The sequence below is a fragment of the Hyaena hyaena genome, unplaced genomic scaffold, assembly GCF_003009895.1.
Source record: "Hyaena hyaena isolate Hyena2069 unplaced genomic scaffold, ASM300989v1 scaffold_169, whole genome shotgun sequence".
NCBI lineage: Eukaryota > Metazoa > Chordata > Mammalia > Carnivora > Hyaenidae > Hyaena > Hyaena hyaena.
Window position 1 is genome coordinate 539,278 of NW_024080801.1, and position 9,170 is coordinate 548,447.

The 9,170-nt window shown below is 48.8% G+C and overlaps 1 protein-coding gene across 1 annotated transcript in view; it reads left to right on the forward strand.

The window, feature by feature from the left end:
* The window catches only part of TG (thyroglobulin), a 254,014-nt gene that overhangs the window by 109,263 nt on the left and 135,581 nt on the right, over positions 1–9,170 (forward strand). The gene's annotated exons all lie outside the window — the stretch shown is intronic.

Here is a 9,170-nt window from a genome sequence, read left to right on the forward strand (position 1 = left end):
AGGCGGGGCACCAAGCCCAGGAGCATGGTCCAGACTGAGGCTGCCCCCCCTCCTGCATGTTCCCCCCACCTCCCCCCATGTGCCCTGTCTGGTCACGAGGCAGCAGGAAATGCAGAGAAGTGGGCAGAGTGGTTTCTGGAGAAGGGTGAGCTGGGAGTGAGGCAGGCGAGCGTGGGCCTGGATGCAAGACCCTATTCTGCCTTCTCTTAGTCAGGAAATGACTCGAAGGGCCCAAGCGACATTAATTCCTGTCCTGTGACATGATGTCTGAGGAGCTCCAGACATCTGTCATTACAGTCCTGGCTGAAGAGACAGAATATAGAGCTTGTGTAGGAAGGAATCATTTAGCCAAGGCTGTGGCTAAAATTATAAATGGCCTCAACCCATGTCGTGAGTTTCTTCCACCTCGTTGGAAGAGCTAACTTGCACGTTCTACACAGCATTCTGTCTGTGTCTGTTGGAGACTTTATGTCTAGGACTTTGGGTGTACGACCTGGTGACAGCTTTCTAAAGTGCTGTGACATAGCATTCGCCATTGTTATGTCATGAATGTCATGAATGGTGGAGGGGGTGCTTAGGAGTGGGTAACACAGCCACGACCAAGCAGGGGACGTGTATCCCAACCAGACTTTGGTCCAAGTTGATATTGAGTCTCATCAAGATGATGTACAAACAATTGAAATAATCACGTTGTCTCCAGAGATTTGTGATTTAAAAAAACCCAACCGGCTCCTTGTCTCACCTCTACTGCCTGCCATTTCTGCTTCCGGAGGCTTCCGCACTTAACTCTTGTAGCTGTTTTTTTCTCATCCTGGCCTCAACATTTCTTAATAACACACAAATCCTGCTATTCTTCGATTTCTCGATTTTGGAAGTAACTGTGGAGTTCCTTCTGGTCTTGATAGGCGAGGAGTTGAGATCTCCTTTATCATCCTTTTCGATTTTCCTTCTTTGTCCTCAACCTCTAGTCATGTCAAGACTGGAGGTCAAATACAAGAGTATTATTTGTTCCCGTCCACGTGCATATGGTTCACTGGGGAGCCCCAGGCAGCAAGGGCAGTCTTCTGTTACCGTTACCCATCACTGTGTGTGGGCAGCGGACCCTCTTGTTTTTAGTCCCGTGTTCACCCTGCCTTCCATGGTACCCCACCCTTCTTGGGCTTCTTGGGATGCCTGTGGAACAGCTAGATCAGGTCCATACCCCGCTCTGCAGGGGCCTGGAGCGTTAGCTCCTCTGTGCTGTGTCCATCACCACACCTCCCCCTTCTTTCCCTCCCTGAAAAATGTGTTGCAATCTCTTATCTGCTGTTTGCCCCTCCTTGTTATCTTTGTGGGTTTAGACTTTTTAAATTCCTTTACTTCATTTTGTGGGAGGGTAAGAAGGGACGTGAGCTGCATTTAATTAAAGGCGATAATATAATCTTTTCGGAAACTTTCAACGTTTAGTGAAAGCTCCGTTTTGTCCTCACCAATGCTGTAAGCATGTGATCTTCACACATGGACCTCAAGAGACAGGTCATCCTTTAATATCAGTTAGTTGTAAGACATTGAACCATGCAGACATAGAGAGGAAGAAATCACAGAGTTATTTAGAAGTCATGTCGGTTCAACATTGATTTATTTGCTTCTAATCTCCTTTGGCTCTTCTGTGGTCTGAAGTGCTTGTAATCTCTACAATGTGACTCTTCTGTTTATACCTAATAGACCATCGTGTGTATATTTCCAAATTGTTATTTATCTCTCTAAATAACGCATTCACGCATGCATATGTGCATTCATTCGCTCGTTCGTTCATTCATTCATTCATTCATTCATTCATTTATTCATTCATTCCTCTGTCCACATTCCTACTTTCACAATGCTCCCCATCTGGTAAGGAAGAAGCAGGTGAAGACAGGCCAGGGTTACCAGCAGGGGCTTCCACATTTTTCCAACAGGTAGATGTGTTGCTTTAACTCATTGCTCTATTTTTGGGCATTTGATTGTTTATGACTCCTCATCATCATGAAAATGCCATAATGAATACCTGGGTCCGTAAAGCTCTTCCCAACGTCCAGGTTACTTCCTGGGGGACACAGTCTCCAAAGCAGAATTACTGTGTTTGACAACTTTATATTTTAAGACTCTAGCTTTGTGTTGCCAGATTAGTCTCCCACATTGTTCCTAGCAATATCCTCACTAGCAGTGAGTTCGTTTTTCCACCACGTACTTGGAATCTTTCTCAGTGTTACTTTTTCAGCATATATAGGTAAACCACGATCCAGTCTCTGAATGTCAAATGCATCCTCTTAGATATGAACAAATCAAAGCATAACACCGTCAGGTGCTTTTGCAATGCTTTTGCTATGTTTTGGGGGTTTTTTTTCCCTGATAATTTGTATTCCTGGGACTCGAATTACCAATACAAGGGAGAAAAGGATGTTGAGTTTCACCTCCCCCTTTGCACATGCAGTCTATGGATCTGAGTTGAAGTTTCCAAGACAGAATGACATGTCACAGAATTTTTAAACAAGTGCGATTTTGACAAGTGCGATTTGAAGGCGGGAGGGATGTCGGCGCCTGCATTCCATCTGTGCTCAGAGCTCCCAAGTTGGAATGGAGAGTTTGGGTGTGTTCCTTGGACAGCAGTCAAACAGGGGGGCACAATTCTGCCTCCAGGGTATTGATATGTGAGCTGATTCTGACACGGACTGTGCGTACGTGCACATACACACGCATATATACAGCATGTATATGTAAAATGCTTATCTTTATGCACTTCCTATTTGGGGAGGAAAGGAAATACTTATTAAACACCCAATGTTTTACAAATCCTTTAGCGCTCAAAAGAAAATTAGATGGTGGCAAAATCTGTTTTTCAAATAAGGGAGGTGAGGATCTGAGAGGTTAAATGAGCCCCTGGGATTTGGGCCCACGTGCATCTGGCCCCCCTCTGAGTTAGATGAGAATATCTGGTGTGAGTTTCTGGAAAAGGTGACAGAGATAGACTTCCAGCCCTAGACTTGTCTGGACATCCAGTGCTTAGCCTTGTGCCTTGTGATGAGTTGGTGTATATTAAGCCGTTCATTCAAAGGCTCTTAGAAGAAGGATTCTGATGCACTGATTGGTCAGTGGATGTGGGAAGGAGAAGGCATCTTCTGAACTGTCACAAATCTGGGAGGCTTCTAACACACTAGATGGTTTGGGGATGGCAGAGTTTGTCAAATGGCCAAGTTTCAGAAAGCCTTTCCTCCAGAGAGAGTGGTTTGTGCATGCAAAGGCCCAGGGGCATGAAACGGCCTGGGGCATTCAGACGTTGGTGGGCCTAGGGTCATCAGTGAGAGAAAGCAGATGAGCAGGACAGAAAGGCTTTCACTTGAGCATGGAGGGGACTCTGTATTGGGCTCAGCACTAGACCTTGGTACGATGACCTGGGCGGGGGCAGGGGGTGCGGCTGAAAATGACAGCAGCTCTGGAGAGGACAAGTTAGAGAAACGGGTTAGGGCCAAACAGCTCATCTTTCACTTTATTTAGTTCAGTTCAACTCAGTGGATCTATCTATGCCCACAACTTTTTGGGTAATGTATTCTGAATTTTCACCAACATTCCAGAAAAGGCGCTGTGCTGGGGGCTGGAGGTCTTGACTGCAAAGACAGGACCTGCCTTCTAGGCAGGAGAGAAGCACAGGAAGTCAGAATCGAAGGAGATGAGCCACGTACCACAGTGGAGGCCTCGGGAAGCCTCCCCCAGATTCACCGCGGACAGACAGGGAAAGTACCACAGTGCATCGTGGCCATGTTGTGACGTAAAGAAGGAGCGTGCATTTGTCAGATGTCAAGGGGGGAAGAGGAAGCATCCTGGGTAGAGGGAGGTGTGCAAAGAGAAGCCGAGGGTGTGCCTTAGCACGGCATATGCAGGGAAATACACATAGTTCAGGATTACAGGGCCAGCAAGGGGCAGGGAGAGGCCAGATGGGGGACAGGCTCCAAAACTAGAGTCCCTTGGGTACCACACATCCCTGAAGGGCCTTACACAGTTGCACACTGAGCTTTCAAACTATTCAAAAGCCCCCCCCCCCCCCCCCCTGGACTGTGATGGGGACACACTGGTGGACGGATGAGCTAGATTTTGAGAAAGTGTGGACGGTGTGTTATCTGTATATAGAATACCATTTTACTCTTTGGGGAAAAAATTGTACATGTTTAAAAACAAGCAAAACAGTAAAGCTGTCATTTCTTTATACAAAGAAAATGTCCGCTACTTCTCGAAAGACCAGTCCACCCAGAGAGGATGTTCAAGGTTGGCAGGAATCACCTTCTTGGACGTTGGAGCCCACTGTAGGCTGACCACGATCTCCCCCTCTCCTGCCTGTCCAAACATTGGATCTTCTGCGGGCTTATTCCCAGGACATGTCGCTTTTCATCTACCATTTCAGAAGCACTTTGCTCAGAGGTGGCGCTGAAGCAAATTGAGTTGTTGGATTGCCAACTAGAGGAAAACACAGATTATGAGTCTTTGGAGATCCGTATCTGTATTATAAGTTCATTTTACCCTGAGACACTTCAAAACGCCCCTTATAGGGGTGCCTGGGTGGCTCAGTCGGTTAAGCGTCCGACTTCGGCTCAGGTCATGATCTTGCAGTTTGTGGGTTCGAGCCCCGTGTTGGGCTCTGTGCTGACAGCTCAGAGACTGGAGCCTGCTTCTGATTCTGTGTTTCTCCCTCTCTCTGTCCGCCCCATGCTTGCGCACTCTGTCTCTCTCTCTCTCTCTCAAAAATAAATAAACATTAAAAAAATTAAAAACAAAATAAATATTAAAAAACGCCCCTTAGGAAATGCTCTGGCTCTTGAGCGAGAGCCCTCCTTGGAGCCCCAGGTGTGACAAAGGCTGGTCCCTACAGGGGAGGAATGTGCCTGCTTGTGGCGGGCAGCCCAGCCCCCAGCTCCTACCCTCGCCATCTCCCTCGCAGAGCTCAGGGCAGCTACAAGCCTGAACTCCAGGTGATGGAAGTGTCTGCACGGACAGTCTTTTGGGGCCACATAATCACAGTCCATCAACTTTGTCTGCCTCGCCTCTGTCCTCCTTTACTGTCCGCTGTGCCAGTGGGGTGCTGGAATTTGGTTGATCTTTTCTGCAAATGTTTTCTATTAAGCCAGAGAGTTGTGTGATCCTAAAAAATGTCAGTGCTGGCAGGGAGCCTGGACATCATCTAATTGAAGGAAGCAATGAGACACGGTGCCGTCGTGGGCTTTGAAGCCGGTCCCTGCAGCTCCCAGTCCTATTCGGGCTCTTTCTCAGCCTGGCGATGCCTCTGTTTGCCTCCTTGAAATGAGGAGGTCGGTGGAAAATAAGAGAGATGAATCTAGTAGGCTCGGGCTGAAGAATAAGTACGAGGCTCCGCACAGAACCTGATAAAGAGCGAGTGTTTAAGAAATGTCAGCGATACTTCGCAAGTCCAAACCCATCTTTTTGTGGAAGAGGAAACAGGCAGAGAGAGAAAATGGCTCTACTGAGTCACAGCCGGTTAAGGGCAGAGCAGGACGATGTATTTCAAACATTCCTAGTCATCGGTTATTGCATCCATCGCTGTGCTGAATGCTTTCCAGATTTTAACCCTCACGACTGCCCTGTGTGCACGATTGTGTCCATTCCCCAGACCTGGAAGCTAAGGCCCAGAGAGGTCCAAGTTCACACAGCTAGTAAACAGGAGAGATTCAAACCCAGTCCGAACTCGAACCCAGTCTCCCCACTGAATATGCTCTGACTGTGACTGGCTGGGCTCCTCAGGAGTCAGACTCTGGGGTACAGATTTTTGTTTAGGGAAAGGTACCCACAGGGGAGGAGGGGGAAGGGAAGGTGCAGCACTGGTCAGAGGACACGGTGAGCTGCAGCGTGGTCTCAGTGGAGTGGAGGCCTCAGCTGCCCTTTCAGGGACGCTGGGGTGACCTTCACATTTCTGTGCCCTTACACTGGTGACACGTTGGTGGGCATGACCTTCTGAAGGGCCGCCCCCAGGGGTGGCAGGTTGTAATGGCCTCAGTAGTAGGGGTGCACTTGCACCTAACTGTGCTAGGCACTGTCACCTTCCCCTTGAGCCACTAGGCTGGTGACACAGTAACCCACACAACGGCTAACTCTTAATTCTTCGGGTCCTCCGGCTGAAGGGCCCAGGGGAGCAGGCTCCGACTCCAGAAGCTCGTGTGAAACGAGCATCTCGACTCCAAGTCCGCGCAGGGCTTCGTGCCCGTGCGCCCCGTTGCGGGCGCTCCGGGTGCAGCGTCTGTAGCTGCCCCCCAAGAACTGCTATCCAGGGAGGGGTCGCACACCCCACGGATGAGCTCCCCTCCCCAAGCAGGGCGTGCAGCCCGGATGCTCCTGTAGCACAGGGCCACGCTGCCCCTCCCGGACCTCCCTTCCGAGATCCGGGGGCGCTGAGGAGTGGAAGGACACAGCTGGCAAACTGTGTCACGGCAGCGGCAGATGGAAGGAAGTGGGAGACGTGAGGGAACAGCCCCCGGTCGGTCAGCCTCACATCCCCCCACGAATGCCGGTGGGAGCATCCAGCCAGCCAGCTGATGGGGCCACAGTCATGGTCTCTCGTGCCTGGGCCACCATCCCCCGCCCCTGCACTGACCCATCCATTCTGCAGGTGTTAGTGAGCACTTACTCTGGGCCGGGCGTGCGGTGCAGGGGCTACAGCAGCGAGCAGCGCCAGCAGAGAGCCCTGCACCACGGGCTTCACCCTCGCACATCTCCCAGGGGCCGTCTGTACTGTTCTCTGAGCTGACGTCACCTCAAACACCGCATCAAAGCAGCCCCCTTGATTTGCCTCCCTCGATCTCCCCCACCATTTCCCCCTTCTTCTCCCCCTTGTTCCTCCTTCAAGTTCCTCCTAATCCTCCTATATGTGCAAACATATGATATTTGTCTTTCTCTGCCTGACTTATTTTGCTAAGCATAACACCCTCAAGGTCCATCCACATTGCTACACATGGCCAGATTTCATTCTTTCTCATTGCCATGCAGTATTCCATGGTATAGATAAACCACATCTTCTTGATCCATTCGTCTGTTGATGGACACTTAGGCTCTTTCCATGTTTTAGCTATTGTAGAGAGTGCTGCTATGAACATAGGGGTACATGTGCACCTATGCATCAGCAATACTGTATCCCTTGGGTAAATTCCTAGCAGTGCTATTGCTGGGTCATAGGGGAGTTCTATTGTTAATTTTTTGAGGAACCTCCACACTGTTTTCCAGAGGGGCTGTACCAGTTTACATTCCCACCAACAGTGTAGGAGGGTGCCCGTTTCTCCACATCCTCGCCAGCATCTAGAGTTCTCTGATTTGCTCATTTTAGGAAGGGGGGTGATGGGCATGGAGGAGGGCACTATGAGTACTGGGTGTTATATGGAAACCAATTTGACAATAAACTACTTAAGAAAAAAAAAAAGCAGCCCCCTAGGGCCCTCTCCACCCCCTCACCCTGCTTTATTGTCTGCTGTGAAATGTTCTCACCTGTTGACTTGAATCTTCGCCTGCTCTTTCCCCCAGAAGGGAAACCTAACAGGGCAGGGACTCTGTGTGGCTTATTTGCTGCTATATTCTCAGCCCCTGGAAGCTTGCCTGGTATGTAGTTAGCGCTCACAGAGTGTTTGCTGAATGAATGAGCGCACGGCTTCTTGCTTGCTGGATTTTGTGCTCCCAGAAACTGAATGCGTAACTTAGGGCTTGATCCTTCACACTTACCACAGTGTTGGGTGTATAGTAGACACTCAATAGCATTTTATTTGTAACTTGTTAGGTTTAATATGAATATATTCAGTTTGCTCTGGGTTTGTGTTTAAAGCTAATAGGGATTCAGTGTTTGTTGGAAGGATGTAAAAAAGAAGGAAGGGATGATCTTGTCCAATTTAGAGAAACTTTCTGAGTCGCAGCCGCCTCACCTTTAAAGTGGAGATGATGATGCCTAATTCAATGAGGTTGTTATGAAGCTCGGAAGAGAGATTATATGTAAAATTGGCTCATCCAGTGCCTGGTGAAGGTGGCAGTGTTGGAATAGCTAAATTGGGTCAAGTACTGCCAGTTCTATGGGATCCCTTTCACAGGTAAGGTTTATGAAAGCTGCCCCTGTGATATAGTACAGTGTACAGCCTGTGCAGCTGTGCATAGCGAGCCCAGGAGGCACTTGATTAATGTTTGCTGATTGATTGTGTCTTGAACCCTCGTCTGATCTTAGGGGCTGGCGAAGACTTAGGATTCTCCTCAGAAACTTCCTCCCCAGAGAGTTAGTACCAGTTGTATACCTGGTCCATCGGGGAATTCTTCAATCAAATTGAAGGGAACTAGAACCAAGAAGAAAACCTCTTGGTTTGGGTTGTTTCGGCTTTAGCTTTAAAGACTTTTTGTCAAGTGTCTTGCTTAGCTATGAAAGGTATATTTGCAGCCTGGAATCAATCAGCTACTGCACGATAAAAAATGAGCATGGTCAAAACTGTGAGGTGGCGGGAATTTTGGGTTCCACCCGACTTTTTTCCCCCTTCCTATTCCTGACCTCCAGCCCACTCTGAGAAACTCGTGACTTCCTGCTGCTCAGCCTCAGGCCTCCCCGCTGAACTCCCGTCCCAAGACAGGCCTCTCTGATGACGGAAGCGGTTCCTCTATCCCTCCCACTCCCAAATCAGCCCTGATCAGCCAGCTGTCACAGAGTAGAGGCACCTTGCTTCTCTGTTGTTTTATTTCCCAGTGCTCTGCCTGAGAGCTCTTGGCAAACCCAGTGGAGTCGGGGCGCCCGGGTGGCTCAGTCGGTTGAGCGACAGACTCTTGATCTCGGCTCAGGTCATGATTTCACGGTTCAGGGAATTGAGTCCCGCACCAGGCTCTGGGCTCACAGTGCAGAGCCTTGCTTGAGATTCTCTCTCTCTCTCTCTCTGCCCTTCCCCCCGCTCAAAATAAATAAATGCAACATTTAAAAATCAAACTTAACGGAGCTAACAAAATAATTCACACCGAAAATGATTGATATTATTTTAGTATATTTCCTACAAGAGTTTTCACATTTTCACAAGTCAGTAAACCAGAAAATTGTTATTTCTCAGATAATTTGACAAATATTTAAAAGAAATACTTAAGACAGGTGGCCCTTCCTGGAGCCCGTCAAGGCATTCTCTGCAGTGGACTGTGAACCCAGC